This window comes from Eptatretus burgeri, chromosome 17 (assembly GCF_056783735.1).
Source record: "Eptatretus burgeri isolate ZD-2024b chromosome 17, Ebu_testis_v1, whole genome shotgun sequence".
Classification (NCBI taxonomy): Eukaryota; Metazoa; Chordata; class Myxini; order Myxiniformes; family Myxinidae; genus Eptatretus; species Eptatretus burgeri.
Genome location: NC_140977.1, coordinates 33,964,970 through 33,988,359, shown reverse-complemented (window position 1 = coordinate 33,988,359; position 23,390 = coordinate 33,964,970). Strand labels below are relative to the sequence as shown.

Below are 23,390 nucleotides of genomic sequence, written 5' to 3'. Positions count from 1 at the left end.
CCATAGTATAAATTCCCATCATCCTCCGACTCGTCCTCGGCAATATCAGAATGAAAACACTCAATTTCATCGCCGCTGAAATCGCTCTCTGATTCGCATCTCGCCATTGTTCACACGCTGTTTCCGAATGGTCACGAAGTTTTCGGAGAACGTAACGTCATAGCATCTTCGGTAAGTTCCGGTCTGTTTTTCGATCACTGACAAAAGTTTTGACTTTGAAGTTAATTTCAGCATATTTTGAGTTTCAAATGTAAGAAAATAATTGCACAACGATTATTAATGTGATTACAGCCTTCGAATCACGTGAAGTCATCAGCAACCCAAAACCTGCTCTTTGACTTTGAGAAAGTCGGCTGAGAGTCCTGAGAGACCTGCCGACGTTCCAAACTCAGAATCGGAAAGTGATGTTTTTACATCGCAAAAGGTCAATTAATAGGAATAGAGCTATAAAACAGAAGTTATGCAGATAAAATTGGCTCTCCAGTTTGCATCGACAATTCTTAAATCTCAAAGCAAATGGTATGCATTGCCAACATCAAAGTGGATTCCATCACAGATGGTAACTCGCTAAGTGTGAGTGTCGACCTGCAGTTACAGTTACCTACGTTACCTACGTAGTAACTGCAGTTACAATTATGAGTTAGATCCCTGATTGAGGCATTTGATTTTAGGATATTTTAAATATATTATCCCTCTAATGTTGATGCAAATGTTATAGTTTTTCTTTTTTTTAATCGTGATGAAAAGAAATATTAGCATCAACAGCATGTTAAGGTGCTAATTGGCAGAACACATTAATATAAGGCCAAATATATACACTTCTGTTAAAATACACATAGTCAAAACAATGACCTCAGATATGCAAATAAAGCGATTTTTTTATGTCTATATCATTGTAAGATACAACAAACAATGTAGTTTACAATGTTCAAGGGTATATCTCATGAGTGCTGAGCGGCCATGAATCAATAAGCAGTCTCGAGGTACTCACAGAGCGAGCAGGGGAGGAGTTGTGAAAAGGAAACGGAGAAGGGAGAAGAGTTGAGTAAAGGGTTGGAAGAGTTGCATGGAAAGAGAAGGATAGAAATGAGACGTTAATTTAGGAAGAAGAAAGAAAAAGAGGAGGGGAAGTGAGGAAGGATATGTCGTGAAACTGGTGAGTGGGGGGGGGGGGGGAGTGTTGCTCAAAAATTCTGCCAAACTTAAAGATGCAGTGTGTTGGCATTAAACTGCCACAATATACATATGTTAACACCAGATTTCGTTTGAGGCAGGGGAAAAGTAATTATAATGCTTTGTGAACCGTACAAAAGCCAAGGGTCTATGGGCTTGATTAAACCTGACTAATGAGAAGGTCAACTCGAGAAGGAGTATGATAATTGTAAAAAGGGTGATGTTACGACAGCAGTTCAAGCGAACACGAATAATTTTTAAGATATCGGTGAGATAATGAATGCATAAAACGACAAAGATTTAGAGTAGATAACAGACACTTTGTGGTACTCTTATGAGAACAAGAATGACTGCACAGTGGTCACAACCTGGGACAAAATCTGGTGATGGGTCGATTGGGAATAGTGCATTTAAAGCACTCTTAAAAGATGAACAGCTCGATTGGAAAACGCACGTTTATTGAGGCCACAGATTAACTTGATTAGCTTTAATCTATTAAAATAATTGACACCTCTCATCCATGTCAGCCACCGCCACGGTTATATCAGAAGGTCGCCGATTCGCCTCACGATCACGAATTGTTTAACCCCAATATGGGGCCGTTCAAAAACTACGTAATGCTATTTCTTTAGGGAGGCATATACCATGCGTGCTGATGGGCTTGATTAAACCTGACTAATAATTTGATTTGAAATATGATTCGATTTTTTTTTGGAGTCCCTCATTGTGCGTAACACTCGACCCAAACAAAGCCATTAGAAATCTGATGTAACAAACCCGCACAGTGCATAATCAGCAGAGGCCTACAGGCCTGATGTCTTTGGCCCACCAGAAAACCAAGATGGCGGCCATATTATTTTTGCAGGGTGCCATGGTGGGTGGAATCAAGCGACAAATGTGGGTACAGGGTCTCGCAGCTGTCTAAACAATGGGTGCCCATTTCAAAAATCAACCCCCAGCAAGAACCCCAACAACAGCAATGCGGAGCTTTTGTCGACCTGCGACATGTCGCAGGTAGAAATGTATTTATATCAAGCACAACAAAATTAAAAATGGAAGTAATTAAATAGAAACCACATCTTTGTAACAGCATCTTATGAGAGTTTGCTACCTGACGACGTTTATGCACATAATATATGGTGTCACATGGAACAGGAGAGAAGTAGGAATGAAGGTGAGGGTAACAGGGAGGCCATGCAAGTGCTGCAGGGATGACGTATGTGTCACAGTACGGTCACACGTAAAAGGTTATCCACCCATCAGTTGTTACTTGGGCCAAAAGCAGTGCACAGGATGAGAAAATGGTCACAAGGGGACTTGTGGATTCTCTCCCACTCACATCTCACATTCCTTTTGGAGCAGCAAATTGGAAAAAAATTTCTCTCTTGCACCAAGTCTTTCAGTGTGACTACTAATTGTCAAACAAACCAACCGAGATGCCACATTTTCACTTGAGCCAGGACTGTGCTTCATTAAGCTGAGAATGGACATGAACGGACATTCACTCTTCCGATGTTTAACATGGGAGCTGCTCACAATCTGTGCATATTTGTTCTGTTATGTCTGTGCTCCCGCACCTGGAACACCTTATAAGAGGTAATGGAAGATTCTTTTTCCAATCCTGTAAGCCAATTAATGTCAAATCAAAATATATATTAAAGATACATAAATATATGCAACATCACAACAACGACCACCCAAACGTACGTGCAAATGCAAATGGATGTAAGCCCCAAAGCTATGAGAAATCGTTTTGAACTAATGAGCAGATGGATTTAATGAGGCTATGGATGTCGGGATGCTTGAAGGCTGAAATTCCTGAAAGTAAATAAAAACATTACTCATGGCTTCATTCCATTTCGACTGAAAGAGAACGACATACCTGACTGGATGGCACACTTTATGATTGATGTGTCAAACTGACATTTCAACTCAATGATCAATTCAGCACTTTAATAATATATGAACCGAGGCACACTGTATTACCAAAAATATTAAGAGAGACATCCCGACTCCACCTAACCTTAAAACAAACATTCCCAACCATCTTTGGGATATATTATTTCCCCACAATTCAAAGCAGCATCTGCTTCATAAATGTTGTATTTTGAAGTTTTTTGTATACATAGTCGAGGTTCATGGAAGAGCTGGTACACTGAATGGATCAGGACGTAACAGGACAAAACGAACAGAGGCGAGGTTGGGGGAGACACCAACAGCAGAATTGAGAAGGTAATGATAGAGGGAGGCTTGGACAAACAATGGGACAAAGGAGGAATGACGGGACAGGAAAGCACAATATTGATACAGCAGGAAACTCACAGGGGGGGGGGGTTGGAAGAAGGGGACTGGAAATTTGGAAGTAGGAGGTCTTGGGGGGTTAACAATGGTAGAAAAGATAATGGTTTTGGATTGGGGACAATGTGAGATTGTAGTGAACAGCTGTCTTGAGGAACTGGAGGGAAGAATGAAATTGAAGAGAATGTGGTAGTTGGTTCTATTGGCAGGAAAAAAGAGGGACAAATGAGTGGAGGTGTGGAGTGATCCTGGATTGAGGTAGTTTCACCAGAAGAGGGTTGATGGTGGACCATGTTTGCCTTGCAGAAACCTGGGGGGGGGGGGGTGTGGACAAAGCACGGAAAGAGCAGAGGGTGCAAAACCAGAAAGGAGGCGGTAGAAGACGGAGAACACCAACCTGTCTGCAATGGTGAAGTGATATGCCCATCCACTCAGCTTCATTGCAGGAGATTCTAATAATCACAAAGGCCTTGGTTTCCACGAAGCCAAGCTGAGCAGTATGTGAGGCAGGGGATCCAGCCCATGGGGGAGAAGAGTACTCTATCAAGCTGCAGATGAAAGCTTTGTCGGTGGATAGGAGTTCAGGTGTGCCAAAGATCAACTTTGTATGATGGAGGATGCCCAGTCAGCAGCTGGGTTTGGAAGCCAAGTTTGAAATGTGATTTGCTCAAGAAAGATCATGGCTGATTGTGAGACCAAGCAGTTTGAATGACATAACTTCCTCAAGAGGATTTTAAAGATAGTAGACAGGATTGTTTGCCAGACAGTCCTTTTGGAGAGAGATAGTGAGAGTGCAAGATTTGTCAGGATTGAAAGGCATATTCCAAGTGTTTCACCATCTTGTGATTTTTGTGAAGATCTGAAGAGAGGGAAGAGGCTGCTGCCTGCCTGTCTGAAGGATGAGAGATGTCACAGCAGAAGGTGGAGTCATCAGAAAGTAGATAAGGGAAGCGGAGCATACACTATAGACAGACGTAACAAGGGGGCATCAATTTTTAGATGAGGGAGACAAGTTTGAAAGGTCATTCTGAAGGTTGGACAGATGTTATTTTCTGGCTCTCCTGAGATTGGACACACACTTGTTGTGGAATTTTTGGAATTAACTGAGATTGCCTTTGGTCGGATTTGCCTTTCAGGAAAAGAAGGCAAGTAGTTTTCGAGCAACTGCCCCTCCACAGGATTCAGTGTACTATGGGTGGGAAGAAGGGTGGGATAATTTAATACAATATGGGATTAATATGTGCATGAGAGATGGAGCAGGTTTCTGTCAAATAATTTTCAGGCTGAGTTTACATCAGGGACAGTAGATATGGGAGACCAGTCCTGAACAGAGATGACTGCTTTCAGTCTCAGCCAATCTGCTTGAGTGAAATGCCAGACTCTTCATTATTGAGGATGTCAAGCTCTCTGAGACCAGCTAGAGAGATGTTGACTTTCACACGTTTGTGATCAGGTGAACCAATTGGAGCAAAATAACATCAGGAGACATGTGTGGGAAATTTAGACATCACCAAGTCCAGAAAGGAGGATTTGTCATTGGGAGAAATTTGGGTTGGAAAGTTCACAGATTGAGTCAGTCCCCTGGAGTCACAGAAATCATTTGCTGAAGTGCTATGGCTGGTGAGAGAGGGACCAATACTCAGCTAATTTGCATTGTGACAATTTAACTCGCCACATATGAGGAAGAGTAGGGATGAGTCGTTAAACGTTTGCCCATGTTGCTCGAGAGAGATGTAGATGGCATCGTCACTGTTAGGAGGATGGTACAACACACAGATTAACAAGAGATGGGAGCGGAGGGGAAGCCTTAGCCAGAGGTACTCATGGGGGTTGGCAGGTGTAAGATCAGTGCAAGGGTCGTGAGAAATTGATTTGTTGATGTGAAGTGCAACTCTGCCACTCTGTAAAGTGCGGAATGATTCAGGCCTATTAAATAGGAAGAGATAATAACCGGAAAGAGACACTAAGGAGTCAGGGACGTCCTGTGGGAGGAAGGATTCTGTTAAACTGATGATGTCTGGTTTATCAGCAGCAACCTGGATTGAGAGATCTGTATTAGTCATTAATTGATGATAACAGTCGACCCTTCTGGATTTTCACACTATTCAGCTCTGAGAACTGAGTGTTGTGTGCAAAGTTATGATATCTCTTTATGTGTATGCCATCAGTGATGTATTAATGTCATCCCATTGCAGCGTTTCTTGGAAGGTTATGAAGGGGTAATCACATTAGGACTGCACCATAGGTTTCAGCCTTTGGCAACCTTTCTTATGCAGAGAAAATATCTGCATGGGCATGAAGGGGACCTGAGTCAATGTCAACAGAATGTGAAATAATTTACAAAATATATTTGTAAACCATGTTTTTTTTTAAATTGTTCACACATTCATATGCAATTGCAAAATTAACGTTGTGTGAATGGCAGACGCGGGATACGGAAACATCGAGTTGACCATGTATAAATACGGGCTCACGCAAGTAAATTCCAACATGCTGTTGTGTTTGGCCCTGAGCCTTGGTGATCGTCATACTGAAGGATAAGCAAACTGGAAACTGTCAATGCTGCCACTAGAATGGAAAGGTGTCATCAGTGGGCTTCAGTGCAATGCGAGGAATCAGCACAGTCTGACTTGTGCCTGCAATTGTTGCTTGCAACAGGCAGCCACTGATCACTTGTTGAACTAAAACTTGTGTGCCATTACAAAGACCATCATTTGGTGCCAGATTATGCAACAACAACATGAGCATTCCATCCTTCAAGCAGAGGATGTGAGGAGGTAGGCTGAAACCATCGAGTGAATTAAGGTACTCAACAGGGATCGATACAACATTTTCAGCATTCATCGCAGTATCAGCACTCGAACAACGCCACTCTTCACCTGGATATCGTACGGCAACATGGTTGTTGATCTATTGCTCATTGCATAGTGCGGTGCCAGAATTGTTCATTCCGCCATCCAATGTCGAGTGCTCCAATCATTAGCAAGGTCGAGATTGTCAAATGAATGAGGGCAGCAAAATCTAAGGTCATTCACATTTTACATGGCAAATCTACATCATCGACATTTGTTAGTTTACCATTACCCAGTTGCAGAAGTCATTTGGCATATTTCTCTCCGTGCTTGTCAAAGTCGCCATGCTGTACTCGTATGTTTTTGCGTGGCTCAAAATTACATCATTTTAACTTGCACTTCTGTCTTTAAGCCGCACCTTTTATTATCGAGCGTTTTCAGAGCTTACCAGACTGATACAGACACAAGAATACATCACCAAAGTATCAATTCGAGAGATCACACAATTGCTGAAAGAACTGCACTACTTTGCGTCGCGCATCAAAAAGAAATGTGCGAGATTGCATTGTAGAGTGTCTAAGAGGCAATGTAAAAGTGGTCAATGGAAGTAAAAGTGGATGCTGATGAATGTACAGTTGATGTTGCCAGGTTATTAAGTTTGCCTCTGACTGCAATGCATACCATCTATAAAATCATAGACGTTCGTTGAAGGAGTAGAAAGAAGGAGGATGAAGGGAAAAGGAGAAAGAGGAAGAAGGAGGCAGAAGAGCACCACAAAGTTTGACCGCTTCCGGAAGAGGTTTACTTTTATTTTAATGTCGGGTCATTGTTTTTTATTTATTTATACATATGTGTATTTGAATATAACTGTCATTAAGCAAAATAATGGGTTATATCATAAGTAAAAAGCAAACTATAATATGTGAAGGCTTACCATAGCACCAACATGGCATGTGTATGATTTTCCTAATTACAAATGTGGGTAGAGTCAGGTCAACTATCCAGCCAATGGGTTTTGACTAGAAGGATTCAGATGCACGCATGCAGACAGCTTCATTACTTTTTTATCCATAGAACTGCCTCATTCTCGATATTACAGGAAAACATTTTGACTGTGTAACCAATATGTCTTCCATAGCCAAATTTAAGGAAACGCCAATCAATTTTTTGAAATCCATCCAGTTGCCACCATCTTTCTATCACAGCCATGTGCATCAACTCTATGTGTAGATGTTGGATCAGGCCCTTCATATGCATCACCTACAGCTGTACCCCTTGGAGTGTTCCATAACCAATAAGCTTGAAGAGTGCTCGCCAAGTGGCTTAAGCAAGTACTACAATGAAACAGTTGATAAAGAACGGTTGGCTTGGCAAGTGATAGCAAGGTTATTGGTAATGGAACAAACCCCTGCCGCATAAGGTCAGAAACATGGCACAAAGCTGGCCATTGTTAACCAAGGCAGCTATTGCAAATGAGAATGAAGAGTGAGGGAGGCATAGGAGTAGCCTGGCATGCCCAACATTCATGACCAAGGTGTACATTGTTTGAATTGAGGAGACAAGGTCCATCCATCACAAGTGCTTTATATCCTATATTTTCAGTGAGTGTCTGATAAAAGCCTTCGACTACGGACCTTGAAGGCTTTTATCAGACACTCACAAAGTACTTGAATGGAACCAGAAAATAATGACATTTCTTTCTTTCTTTTTCTACTCAGGTGACAGATCCTGTTGAGCTTGTTCAAGGATAAGATGCATCTCTCCTATGGTTCTTTGGACAGAAAAAGTTGGTGAAAGCAACAAACATTTACAATGGTGTTTGATGTAGAGAAGTTTATTGAGTCAACAAATGAGGAAGAAATTGGCACATTAAATAAATCAGAGCTTATGAAGTTGATTATTGTAAACTCGAGGTTAGCCCAACCATAAGAAAAGCTGAAATTATGACTTTGGTCGTAAACTAGTTAGTTGAGAAGCACTTATAGGAATCTGCATTGGAATTACTAACTGTTGAAAAATGTGAATGTGTTGAGTTGAGAAAATTGGATCTGCAGGTTGAAGAACTGGAGATACAGAGCAAAGAACAAGAAAACGAAAGATAAAGAGAATAGTATAATCTAAAAGAACTGGAGATTCACGGAGAGATTAAACTAAGAAAATTAGAATTACCGAGTGGAAATAGAACCACATTGTCCCAAATATTTTGGTCGACCAATCAAATCTATTCATCAGAAAAACTCAAGATATTTACTCTGCTTCACCGATTGACCTGTGTTTGCAGTGTGACAATGAGAAAAGGACAATAAAAGCCTAGAAACTGGTCCCAGAGGCATACAGGCAGAAGTTTAGGCAGTGGAGGAAGAAATTTGCTTGGGAAAAAGAGACTGTTTGACAGGTGGTGTACTTCCAAAGAAATTGTGAAAGACTCTGACAGAGTAAGGCAGTTGATGTTGGTGGAGGAGTTCAAGCAGTGTGCGCAATCTGACATTAGGACACACTTGGTTGAATGAAAGATACAGGAGTTTCACACTGCCGCAACATTACCTGATGATTATTTTCTGACTCACAAAAATATATAAGCTATGCACAAACCGCATTTTCCAACCCAAAACAACCAAGGTAGTTACACAAAATCAGGTCAGGGAAACAGATACCTTATTTAAAGTTCCTCCAGAAAAAATAATCTTACCAAGTTTGATTCCTTTAAGTCTGCCGACCAGAAGTTTAATTTTCCTGGTGGTCAGAAACAGACAACTGAATTTTTGTATCAAGGCTTACTTGTGCTTATTGCAAGAGAAGAGAACACCTGATATCTCAGTTTCATATTTTGGAAAGGAGAAACCGAAGTGCTTATTCACCAAAGGCGACTCCAACTGCACTTGATAATAAATGTTCAAAACTGCCCTTTGTAGGAAGTGGATTTTCAAGGGTCAACCAAAATGGATGTGATGCCAGATCTAGATGGTATTCACGAGGGATATAAACCTTTCATAAGAGAGTGTTTTTGTATCAACTGTAGGCAACACGACCAATCAGCAACCTGTCAAAATATTGAGAGACACGGAGGCATCTCAGTCTTTGATGTTAGAGGGCATCTTGCCACACTATGAGAGGACAGGAGAGGGAATAAGTTTCCTTCTGTATCAATCTTGTCCACTCCATTCCTCCCCACCCCATTGTTTATCCAAGTGTACTTCTATTTTGTCTTTCAACTCTGCTATTGGTGTCCCCCTCCCCTCTCACGACTGTACCTTTTGTCCGATTGTGTTCTGATGTATTTGGTGTTCTTGCTCTTCCATGAGCCTTGACTCTGTCAAAAAAGTCATAGATTGGCAACCAACCATTGTGCAAGCTTGATTGGCTGAATGGTCTCTATTTGTGTTGAAGTTCCTTGGTTAGGAAATTAACAATTATATATTGTGAACCAAGTTGTCTGTCTGTGTGTTCCTCTCTCACCCGTTGTGGTGACCGCTTCTGTTTGTAAAGCTCAACATTCGCTTTTGAAAAATATATATATTTTGCAAGAGCACCATATATTATTTCGCAAGCAGCAGATTTTGCTCTCATTTCAGACAAATTTAACCTCCATCGCCTGATATTTCACCAGCATTTCATGGTGGGCAGTATAAGTAGCTCAGAGCTTTGGCTCTGAGTGAAACCAAGAGTTCGAAACAATTAAACTTTTCAAGGCGATGGCTCTGATCTCACGTTTGGGATTTTGGATCTCCATCTATTGTTGGAAAAGCAGAAGTAGCATGTCCAGGGTAGAATGACCTTGTCTAACTCCAAATTAATGGTCGGAAAATAAGCCATTAGAGAGGAGGAAGGATTTGATGTCAGAAGCGATGACTGATTCCATGACCTTGCTGATGATTGGGAGCAGGCTGATTGGTCTGTAGTTGCAGGGATCGTTTTTGCACCTTTTTTATGTAGAGCGGTAATATTTGCTGATTTCCATGCAGATAGCAGATGACCTTGAGAAAATGAGAGGCTGAATAGAGCAGAGAGAGCATTAGCAAGAGCAGCAGAGCAGGTTTTTAGAACACGAGGGTTGTTGCCATCTGGACTCGTTGCAGAATCTAGGTTGAGGTTTGACAGCAAGCTCTCCACCTTGTCAGGAGAATAAGACACTAAGTCCAAGAACAACTGGTTTTGACTGGGTAAGGTGGGTACAGAAAGTGATGGGTTTGGGACACAGGATTTGGAAAGAAACACGGAGTTCAGGCATTCAGCCTTTTCACGTGCAGTGTCAGCTGTCTGGCCATTTGAGGTAGGGGGGAGGGAATGGAAGGGGAACATACACCAGAAACAGACTGAACTCGATACCACCAGGATTTGGAGTAGGGAGACAGGTTTGAGAGTTCAGACTTGAGATGAGAAAGATGTTGTTTTCTGACTCTCCTGAGGGTAGATACACACTTGTTCCTAGCTTTGTGGAAGGAACTGAAATTACCTTCAGTTGGATTTGCTTTCCATGAGGTGAAGATAAGTTGTTTCAGGACAACTGCATCGCCACAACATGGGCGGGAGGAAGGGTAGGACAACTAAAGACGAGATGGGATAAATCTGAGCATGAGAGAGAGTAAGTTTCTTTGAAAGAATTCCCAGGATGAGTTGATGTCGGAGAAAGTAGAAATGGGAGACCAGTCGAGAAGTTTGATGGCTGCTTGAAGACCCTGCCAGTAGGCCTAAGTGAAGTGCCAGACTTCTTGGCACTGAGGTGGTTCTCTATAATAGCCAGAGAGATGACCACTTTAACAAGCATATGGTCAGATGAACTGATTGGAGCAGAAATAAGAACAGCAGACATTTTCTGGGAAATTGGTCAAAATCAAATCCAGAAGAGATGTAGTACCGTTGGCTAAGATCCAGGTCAGGAAGTTGACAGATTGAGTCAGTCCAAATGAGTTGCAGAAGTCCTTTGCTGAAGTTCCACGGCAGGTAAGAGAGGTACCCCCACTCAGCCAACTGGCATGTCAATTGAAGTCACCACATATTAGGAAGAGAGAGTTGGGATGAGTGGATTGAAGTTGGTCCATGTTTTTAGCAAGCGAGATTGATATGGAGTCATCACTGTTTGGTGAACGGTACAACACACAGATACATATGAAGCGGTAGTGGAGGAGATGCTGTAGCCAGAGGTATTCCTGGGGGTGTGAAGGAGTGAAGGTAGTGCATGGAGAGTGAGGAATAGAGTTTTTGATGAAGAGAGCAACTCTGACACCAGGAAAAGGTTCAGGTCTATCATGCTGTAGGGAGAGAAACTAAGGAGTCAGAGACATCTTGAAAGAGGAAAGTTTGTGTTAAGTAGATTATTTTTGGTTTGTCAGTGGAAACCTATATGGAGAGATCAGTAAGGTTAGAGTGAAGGTCCCGGATGTTTGAGGCCCATATTGTTAAGGAAGAGGGAGAGGAGGAGGCTTTGGCTCTAGGGGAGGGGAGGGGGAGGGTAGTGTGAGATAGGAGAGGTGGAGGTCGTGAAAGTTGTTGACAGTTGATGACAGATTGTAGAAGAGCTAGGGGAGAGGGTTAGATTGGGAGAAGGACAAAGGGCTATGTGGTGAAGGGATGAGTAGTAGTCGGTTGTAATAAGAGAGGGTGTAAAGGGAGGTGGGAGATTGGAGGAGGTGGAGGATGAGCTGGAAGAGAGAGGTTTGGGGAAGGAGGCAGATTTGTCGATGTGAAGAGGGGCAGCTTTGAGAAGCGTGAGTGAGGGGCTTCATTTGAAAGTGAGGGGTGAGTGGGGAGAATTGAGGGAGAAGGTTGAGGGGAAAGACTTGAGGAAGAAAGGTGTGTGGGGAGCTTTTGAAAAATTAGCAGGGTAAACTTTGAGGGGCAAGAGAGAGGAGTTTGATTTGAAGAGGGAGGAGGCAGTTGATTTGTGAGGGAGGGATGAGAGGGTAGCTTTGAGGGAGGGGGGAATGATGACGACAGCATGCACCGCCATGGAGGAGGAGGGAGAAGGGAGGGGTGGGGAGAGGGAAGGATGAGACTGGGTAGAGGTATTGTGATGGGAGCAGGTGGGTGGAGGAACAAAATTAAGGAGGTGGGAAGAGGGGAGGCAGCTTTGAGAAGGGGGAGTGGGAAGGGAGATTTGAAGGGGAGAGGTGAGGGGGGACATTTGTGGGAGAAGAGTGAGAGGGGAAAATTGTGGGAGAAGGGTTAAGGGGGGTAGAATTGAGGGAGAAAGGTCTGGAGGGAGCTTGTGAGATGGGTAAGGGGAAGCTTGGGGGGGGGGGGAGGAAAAGAGAGTGAAATTTGCTTTGAAAAGGGAGAAGGTGGCTAAATTGAAAGGGAGGGTTGAGAGGAAAACTTTGAGAGGGAGAGGGGATGATGAGAGCAGGCATGGTCATGGATGAAGAGGGAGAAGGGAGGGGTGTGAAGAGGGGAGAATGAGACTGGGTAGTGGTATGGTGGAGGTGGGAAAGGGCAGGGCGAGGACAAATATTTGAGGGGTGAGAAGAGGGGGAGATGTGATGAGAGGAAAGAGAGAGCATGTTAGAGATATTGAGCAGTGTGCTGAATGAGAGTGTGAGACATTTGAAACCATACAGGTTGGGATATCAGAGGGGGAACTGTTAGTAGGGCAGAGGACAGTGGAGAGATGCTTGGATTGGGGGGGGGCAATATGGGAGGGGTAAGGAGAGGGTATAACAGGGAAGGAGTTAGGAGGAGGTAGATTTAAGGAGGTAGGATCAATTTGTCCTGAAGTTGTAAAGAAATAACCATTAATATAAAGGAAGATGAACAAGTATTGCAAAATGGGATTTTAAAATTTGTTGGTCAGAGATTTTGTTTCAATACATCGGAAGATGGATATTGTACAGAAGAATTGACAGAGTGGAGAAAGGAAACTTTGTAACAGATGGAATTTTTAGCCATTGGATGAAAGAAAGGTCGAATTGAACACAAAAGTTTGAAGAAGAAGAAGAATAAGAAGAAGAAGAAGAAGAAGAAGAAGAAGAAGAAGAAGAAGAAGAAGAAGAAGAAGAAGAAGAAGAAGAAGAAGAAGAAGAAGAAGAAGAACCGGGTGTGGAGGGGAAGTTGAAGCATTGTATAAGACAGTTATTATTAAAAAAAAATTTGAAGATTAGGGAAGAGGGGGGAAAAGTGAAGGAAAAGTTTGAAGAAAAGGTTGTTAAGAAGTGTGCTGACAACCTTCACGATCAGAGTTGGATTGGTCGGGAAGAGGGGGGAGAAGGAGGAAGAAGAGTCGGTACAGGAAGTCACGTGGTTATGTGGGGCAGAAGGTGATGTGGGAAAGTGTTTTTTTTTAAATATTTTAAGACAGGAAACAGAGGGTGTTGTTGGGAGGGATAGATGGAGGATGGAGGGAAAAGTGGTGGAAATAAATACTGATGGTATGAAGCACTGGTGTACTCAAAGGGGTGTGGAGAGGGCAGTCCATCCTGGGTGCCAGCTGGGGCAGGGCAGTCCATCTTGGGTGCCAGCTGGGGCAGGGCATGCCATCCTGGGTGACAGCTGGGGCAGGGCAGTCCATCCTGGGTGCCAGCTAGGGCAGGGCATGCCATCCTGGGTGACAGCTGGGGCAGGGCAGTCCATCCTGGGTGACAGCCTGGCAGGGAATGTCATCCTGGGTGACATCTGGGGCAGGGCAGTCCATCCTGGGTGCTAGCTGGGGCAGGGCAGTCCATCCTGGGTGACAGCTGGGGCAGGGAATGCCATCCTGGGTGACAGCTGGGGCAGGGCAGTCCATCCTGGGTGCCAGCTGGGGCAGGGCATGCCATCCTGGGTGACAGCTGGGGCAGGGCAGTCCTTCCTGGGTGACAGCTGGGGCAGGGCATGCCATTGAGAGAGTTGAAATACCAGTGCGATGATATAACGATGGTTTTAGTTGCAAGTGGCATTATAATATTATTTACCAAATAATAAAGACAATAACTCAGAAGTAAAACCATCATTACATCTTCATACACGGAACCGAACATAAACATGGAGCAGAAACACAGCATTACATCACAGGGCTGGAGGTGGTGGAAGTGGTGGTTGAGGGGAGGATGTGCTGATGACGTGATTTGCATCAGTTCGTCGGTGGATAAAACAGATATTGATGGCTTGAAGTAGCTGCTGAAAGTAGACTGTTGACAGTAATTTAATTTCTCCTCTAGAGTACTCATATAAAGCAAGATAGCATGATCTTAGAAATGCTTTTTTGTCATCAGCTTTCTCCACCAATTGGAAGCAAGCTTTCCTAAGTTACCAGGGCATTATGCATTGTAGGAAAGATCATGATTCGTTCTTTGGGTTGATGTCAGTTGAAAATCATTTGCATACATCATACACATCTCAGCCACGATGGTAGCTCGAAGCGCTTTCTGTGGGTTAACCCCTTCATTCTGAAAAGCCATTTACATCATTGCACTGTATTTGCAGGCCTTCTGAATGTCCTCCATTAAATAGTTAATGGGCAGGAAAAACATCATCACGGAAATGACTGTGCAATTGCCAGGCATGCCTTGACACTGGATTTTCTGTTACCTCTTTTGAAAATTCTTCCTGGGGATGTTTTCTCTCTGGTTGAAGATGTGTTTTTGTTATACTAGCAGAGTACCTGCCTCTACATGCAGTCTTGTTCCAAACATGGTTAGGGGCACGGCTATGCCACTGATACATATGAAGCCGACCTCGGAAGGATTCATCCATCCATTGGGACCATACTCTGTACAGAGCGTCGGTGCTGCCGAAGCAGTCTCCTGGGCTATTGGGCACAATCCTGGACGAGTCACCACTCTGACACAGGATAGTTGAATGGCTCAATCATCCCAGCAAGCTGGTACTCATTTTGCAGACCTCGGAAGGATGACAGGTTGAGTCAACCCCACCCAGTATTAGTTTATCAGCCAACGGGGCTCAATCTCAGGACCTTCGGATCCCAAGCCACCACCCGAACTGCTCAGCCAACGTTAGGCGAATATAGGCAAGTGACAGCTCCATACAGGAAAAATAAATAACCCGGGTTGCATGGATGAAGCAGAAACATACCAACTGATTATAATTCAAAACACCTCACTACACTGGAGAATGCATGGACAGAGTCACTGCACTGTAAATGATGGAGACCTCTAATACCCTCCCATACCTGGAGGCGGCACTACACAATACACATTTACATAGAGAATTTGCGTCCCCCCCCTCCCTCCCTCCCAAGACCACTGACAAAGATAAAAACATCCCTATACATTAATTTGGTCATGCTGATCCTCTGCGGCAAGTCTGGATGTAATTGGCCCAGAACTGTATGAGGAGTAGCCCGACAAGCCCACAAACAAACAAACAAACAAACCTACAAACACACATACAAACACACATACAAACACACAAACACAGTTCCGTGAATTATAAGGATCAATGTTAAGCAGTATTACCTGTTTGCTGAATTTTTAATGTCCTGCATTGTTATTATTTCCAATTTGATTCCTTCAGAGCACTGTAATCCACTTGAAATTTTACTTGCAAACATGATGTTTTCTGTGTATTTAATTTTTTTTTAATTATTCATCTCGGGTGGGGGGGGGTGCCAAAGGAAGGTTTCTCCCCAGGTGCCAAATACTCTCGGTACACCTCTGGTAATAAGGAGAACATACAAATAAACATGATCGTGCACATAGACGGGAAAACGGGTTGGCCTCAGGGAAACCCGATATGACAAGACTGAGGAAAATTCACCAAATAGCACTAGTTTTGAAGCAACCAAACTAGGAACACAAAGTAAACATGAAGGCTACGAAATACACAGTCAAAACGTGACAAACAATGACTGGAAACGTATCTTTGAGAAAGTCGGCAGAGAACGCTGGAGGGTCATTCCGTGCCAACTCACCGAAGGGTCCCCAGGTCACCTCCTCAGATTTTGCTGGAAAAAATCGGAAATGTAGATTTATATGGCTCTACCCACCATGCAACAGATTAGCTTTCAATTCCTCATAGTTTAAAAAATATCTATCTCGAGAGACCTTTGAAATTTGGCCCTAAAAATGCCAAATGTGAAAAACGCATTTTTTTCCCAACTTCAGTGGCTTATAATTTTATAATGGACTCCTCTAGAAAGTTAATATTGCAAATATTTACTAATTGGCATCCAAATTTTTCAATTATGGCATGAGATAGCTTCTGGGATGCATATTTCTCACTCTATAGGAAGCTAAAAATGTTTTTTTGGCCAAAATGAGCTAAAATAAGGTGAAACTATAGGAGCCCTCCTGAAAATATGGAACAACTTCAAATTTTTTTTTCATAACACAGTGATTATAGGGTCATTATCTTTGATGGCACTTTAAAAATATCGCACTTTAAAAATAGATATATTTTTGCTGGGATAATATAGTTCAGTGATGAATTATAGAAGTTTTAACATATGCCCTTGCCTCGGAGGGCTCTTAAATGGACCAATTTTGTCCCCTGGTTTGACCATGTGACTTTGGGTTTTGGATCTTCATTTTTTTTTTCTAAAGATTGCCTCATATAAGATGTGTCTACTGACCAAATAATTTTATCTCACGCCCATGGCTTTATATTAAAATAAATTTTTATTTACATGCACGTTTTTTAAATTATTCACTTTTTTCATATTCAGAAGTTTATAAATCTTAAATGGAACTATCCAGGAAAGAGTTACTGCAGAATTTTATAAACTGGTATACAAATTTCAGATTGTGGCATCAGAATGTCTCTAGATAGCACATACTCCTAGTTTTAGGAAGCCAAATATGGCAATTTGGCCCACTTGGTACAAAACAAGGTGAACTTGCAGGGGTGCGCATGAGGCTAAATTATGCTTCTTATTAGACATTAGTGATAAGGATGTTATTTATTCATAAATACATGCTAATGATTAATTTCGTAAGTGATTGCAAATTATAAATTGGAACAAATTTGATTAGTTGAGTAGCAGCTTTTTTATTTACAGATATACAGAGTCAATGAATATTAGTAATTTTTATACCTCAGAAAACTCTTGAATGACCTTTCATCTTTTATGACATCATCTCATGATGTAGGCAAATACTGTCTTCTGAACTGAAAGTAATTCCTGATCTCAATGAAATCAATTATTGTGACTTCTTCTCCAAAGCAGAAACTTGTTTTAGCCCAACCTTCCTTGTATAATAGGTCTTGTGACACTCCTGGTCTAATTTGGTTCCAACAGTGCATCTACTTGTCAAACTTGTGCCACTGGGCCCAGGTTTTTCTTCATCCATTTCTTTTGTTTCCTCCTCTCCTTTGTTCTCCAAACAGACAAACAGATAGACAGGTTGACTGTGCTGCCCCTAGTGTTGTGACAGACCATTACTCCATCTAGTGGTGTATGTCATAACTAATAACTTCAAATAGAGAACTGCAGGACATGTTTTTTTTAATTTAAACCTAAGCATATGTTTGGATTATAATCATTACAAGAATTTATTTTTGAATAAAAAAATGTACTTATAATTATTAATTTATGAGAAGAATAATCAAAGTTGTTGCATAACCTCAGTTAATCTTCTTCTTCTTCTTTCGGCTGCTCCCGTTCGGGGTCGCCACAGCGGATCATCCGTATGATCCGCATAGTGATTTGGCAAATGTTTTACGCCAGATGCCCTTCCTGACGCAACCCTGGTCGCCTCTTACGACACAGGGATATGGTACACCTATTTTAACCGGGGTATACACCGGCCCAGTACACTGGTACTCACTTCGCCGACCTCGGAAGGATGACAGGCTGAGTCAACCCCCTGGTGTATTAATTCAGTGGCTCAACGGGGCTTGAACTCAGGACCTTTTGGATCCCAAGCCGCTGCCCTAACCACTGCGCCAACACCAGGCACATGCATAACCTCATAACCTCAGTTAATGCCCCCTGCATATTCACCATTTTTTTGTCAAAGTGGCATTTTCAACTTCCTACAGATAGAAACATATGCATTTATCAGGCATTCTAATAACAGATCCTTAAATTTCATATGCCAGTTTATAAATATCTGCAGTATCACTTTGCTCGAGTGTTCAGTTTCATATTTATAAGCTCATGAATATGAAAAAGTGAATAATTATTAAAAAAACGTGCATGTAAATAAAAATTTATTTTAATATGAAGCCATGGGCGTGAGATAAAATTATTCGGTCAGTCGACACATCTTATATGCGGCAATCTTTAGAAAAAAAAAATTAAGATCCTAAACCCCAAGCCACATGGTCAAATCAGGGGACAAAATTGGTCCATTTTAGAGCCCTCCGAGGCAAGGGCTTATGGTAAAACTTTTATAATTCATCACCTAACTGTATTATCCCAACAAAAATGTATCTCTGGATAGATAATGACCCTATAATCACTGTGTTATGAGGAAAAAATTTGAAGTTGTTCCATATTTTCAGGAGGGCTACTATAGTTTCACCTTATTTTAGCTCGTTTTTGCCCAAAAGCAATTTTTAGCTTCCTATAGAGTGCAAATATGCATCCCAGAGGCTATCTGATGCCATAATTGAAAAATTTGGAAGCCAATTAGTAAATATTTGCAATATTAACTTTCTAGAGGAGTCCATTCTAAAATTATAAGTCCCTGAAGTTGAAAAAAAATGCGTTTTTCACATTTGGCATTTTTAGGGCCAAATTTCAAAGGTCTCTCGAGATAGATATTTTTTTAACTATGAGGAATTGAAAGCTAATCTTTTGCATGGTGGGTAGAGCCATATAGATCTACATTTTAGAATTTTTCCAGCAAAATCTGAGGAGGTGACCTGGGGAGGTTTTTGAAATTTAGGTGAGTTAGTACGGAATGACCCAGGAGATAACCAACTGTCACCGCCAAAACCGGAACCAGAAGTGAGTGTGTAGGGTGTGGGGGAAGGTTTTTTTTAGAGAGTAAAGTGAGGTGGCCCCAGCTCTCTTTGGATAATTGCCATGCTGGTACCTTCGTTTGTCAAAGTTGGGAATTTGGAATCAATGAAAAGCATTCACCCCACCCCACACCCTCAAAGCTTCAGGTCTGCCATTTCTGCATCCCTCCTCACAGCACACCCTCAATGCTTCCACCTCACCTCACTCTCTAAAACCTTCCCCTACACTCCACACATCCAAACAATCTCCACACACCCCATACACTCAAACCTTCCCACGCACCTCACACACTCAAACCCTCCCATTCATTCCACACACCCAAATCTTTCCACGCACTCTGCACACACAAATCTTCCCACACACCCCACACACTCAAATCCTCTCATGCACCCCACACACTCAAATCTTCCCACACACCCCACACACTCAAATCTTCTCACACACCCCACACACTCAAATATTCCCACACATTCCACACACTCAAATCTTCCCATGAATTCCACACACTTAAATCTTCCCACACACCCCATACACTCAAATCTTCCCACGTACTCCACACACAATCATTCCCCAGAATTTTTTTTGGCCCCAGTTCTGCTGTTGGCATTACTCTTTTGGGATCAGATGGCAATTTCCTGTTCATTTTGTTGAACAGGTAATGGACTCCCTTGGTAATTATTATAGCACAGTAGGTGTTTGAAGATTGTCTCAATTTAATGAAATTTTCTCCATCCAACTTTTACAGTAGTTAATAGCACTACTAGTGAGGTCACAAGGTAAGTCATTCCTCTTTAAATTATTTGCTTGATTGACAAGCAAAGTCAGGGAGGAAGTGTAAAGTTGGTGACATGGGTTAAAATACTGGTGACAAAGTATTTTTATAGAGATCTCGGTGAAAGGCAGAACAAAAGGATATGTTAGTGCAAAGGTAAAGTGGTGGCCTCATGATGACACTATCCTTTCCCAGGGGTCATGGGTTAAATCTCACTGTAGATAGCAGTGTTAATGGTTTGCATTTTAAGTCTTTGGATAATTGCCATGCTGGTACCTACCTGATTGTCAATTGTGAACCCAACTTTTCTCATTAATGGCCTTCAAGTGGGGAATGTAACCTTACACATCTTCTGCTCTATTTGAGAAATATAGATTATGGGATGACTTAGATGTGGCTGACCAAAAGTAATATTCCTGAGTAGTGAGTATGAAATTTCTTGTAGCTATTTTAAAAGATCTGGATGCAATAGGCCTTCAAATGGCCACAGGTTATTAAATAAATTATGAATACGGCATGTCCGCAAGTCTGAGAAAAATCGAATTATGCAAGACTTCTAACTTGAAACATATTCATGTTTGTAGAGAGAATGGTTTTAAAAAACAAATGTGCATAGAAATGCAACCAATAAAATACTTTTCAACAATTCTCGATCCAATTTTTTTTCAGAAATAAAAAGCTATCTTACTTAACTTTACATAGTCTATATTTTTGCACCCTCATAAATTGGAACGAAACTGGAACTGCTGCAAGCAACTTACACACCTCGGCCACCAAAGACAAGAATTCATTAAGATCTTGGTAAACATTTCTCTAAATACTGAATATACATGTCAGGAAATGTCTACGCCACTTAAATTCATCCAACTTGTTCAAGGGAATTAATATTCCGTTTAATTAATGTACACGAGTCTAACACTCATCGCATGTATGAACTCATCGAAGATAGATGGAATTTGAGAAATTCTCATCAAGGTTCTTCAGCATCCGGTGAAGCGATTCACATCAATTAAGCATCCCTTCTGAGCCATGAACAGTTTTATGTTGTATATGGAGCAATGTCAAATTAAATATTCATCAGAACGAATATGGCAGTCAGCTTGCATCACCATCACCAATGCCTCAAGCATCTTTCTTCCTTCATCTCCACATCCCCACACTCCACCACAAAGCACTCCATCCCATCCCATCATTCCTTCTTTCTTTTTCTTATCTTTAAGGCAGGATCCCCAGCCAATGTAAGCTACTCATTAATTTAACAGATTTCGTGCATTTATTTCCGTCGGGTACCTTGCCTTCAACATCTTCTTACATTGTACAAAATATGTACTCATTACAACAAAACAGCAAGACAAAATAACGAAAAAGCAAGGGCAACGTGAAGGTGCAACGGGCCAACATGAATAGATAGCTTTCCATTTGCCCACTGCTACATTGCAGAGGCCAATCCAGATTATAAGGCCACATTAAAAAATCGTGAAAGCAAGTATCAATGTGTTCATTTTTTTTATTTATTTAAATAAGATTGTGGTTTCTTTGTAACAACAAAAAACTTAGAACAGCAAGTCACAGAATAGTTTTATGAACAGCACAATAGCAATGAAAGGATGGATGCAGGTCCTCATCGAGAACACAGCTCCCAATCGCACTTTAAAAATGGGACGTAAAACTTTTGTATTGAATAAAGAAACTAGAACGGGCACTCGGTAGAGCGTCATTGACGTTATGTTCAAACGTCAATGACGTCATAACGGTCAGTCCAAACGACGTCAAATTTGGTGTGTGACGTCCTTAAGGTAAGTCCTACAAAATGGTATGATCAAAACTGATGAGGTCGAAAATTGAAAATTTACGTCATCTTGTGACGTCATTTTGACGCACTTCTGATGAGGTCACGTCAAATCTGACACCACGTAGCCAAAAGGTATTTCGTCATGGAACAATATGGCGTTGGTTGCATGTCGATAGCTGTCTTATGAAGGAAGTTATGCTCAAAAGTTTGTTTTTGACCTTTTCATGACCTTGACCTTTGACCCGATCACTCCCAAAATCTAATCAAATCGTCCTTGGATAATCACGAATCATCCCACCAATTTTGATGCAATTCGGTTTAATACTTTCTGAGTTATGCGAATAACAAACAAACACACATATTCACAAATAAATAAATACACAGCGACCAAAACATAACCTTTCTCAGAATGCGAAGGTAATTAGTAGACTGGAAGTGCACTCGGTGGAGCACATACCTCCACCAAGCTGATTAGTTTACGTTTTGTATCCCACAGATAGGCCAGATCTGGATTCGGACCTGAACTAAAACTTAAACGGCTTGTACTTGTTGATCACCCAACCAACTCATCCACCAAGTTTCATCCAAATCCATCCATAAATTTTGAAGATGTTGTGCTGTCTATCGTTTTAGCACTCTCAATCAACGGTGAGGAATCACTTCATAAACTAGAACGGGCACTCATAGAGCGCATACCTTCGCCGCCACTACTTTTTTTGTTCTTGGTATGAGTGTGGGGAACTGGTTTCATATGAATGGTCTTATGACACAAACCACATATCTATAATGTCATGACCCCCCCCGACTTTCGGGGGCTACGGACTAAACAACAATCAACTCGCGTCATTTTGGCGAGTCTTCACTCGCAAGCTCGGTGAATACAACGTTTCAACAAAAGAAGGTAATCTCGTTTGATGCTGGTTTCATGCAAATCGAATAACAATTGACTGAATTATGCCGAAAACCGCATATTTTTCAAGGGCGTGACCCCCCCCCCGACATTTTACCCCAACCGGTGACATGTGTTATCACGTCATTGTGTCACAAGATTGGGCATTAAATTCTGAACATTTTGGTGCTGGGTTCATGTAAAGCGGACAAGAATTGACCGCGTTATGACAAAAACCGCATATTTTTCAAGGTCGTGACCCCCCTGACCTTTGACCCCTAACCGGTAACAAGAGTATGGGCGTCATTGTGTCATATTGCATATCACAAGATGAGGCATTGAATTCTGAACATTTTGGCGTGAGTTGCATGCAAATTGAATAAAAATTGACCGTGTTATCGTAAAAAGACGATTTTGACCTTTTCGTGACCTTGACCTTGACCTTTGACCCGAACGATCCCAAAATCTAATCGAATGCTTCCTGGCTAATAACCAATCATCCCACCAAATTTCATGCAATTCGGTTTAATACTTTTTGAGTTATACGAATCACAAGATTACAAACAAATAAATAAATAAATACACGCCGACCAAAACATAACCTTTCGCAGAATGCGAAGGTAATTATCGGATCTGGATCCGAATTCGAATCTTCACCAAAATCTCATCATTTCATCCTCGTCACATACCCAAGTTCTCCACCAAATTTCATCTGAATCTGTCCACAATTTTTTTGAGATATTTTCTTCACAAACAAACAAACCAGAAAAAGACCTCGTGCAAAATCCATGAAACAAATTTGACCTAAAAAATAATTGGTGGTTGAATTCAGTGAC

At 41.7% G+C, this 23,390-nt stretch overlaps 1 long non-coding RNA gene across 1 annotated transcript in view; it reads left to right on the top strand.

The window, feature by feature from the left end:
- Window positions 1–1,081: 1,081 nt before the first annotated feature.
- Window positions 1,082–23,390, top strand: part of LOC147009721 (uncharacterized) — a 72,034-nt gene continuing 49,725 nt past the window's right edge. The window contains exon 1 of the long non-coding RNA XR_015052773.1: window positions 1,082–1,156. This is a non-coding gene — a long non-coding RNA (uncharacterized LOC147009721). The remainder of the gene's footprint in view (window positions 1,157–23,390) is intronic.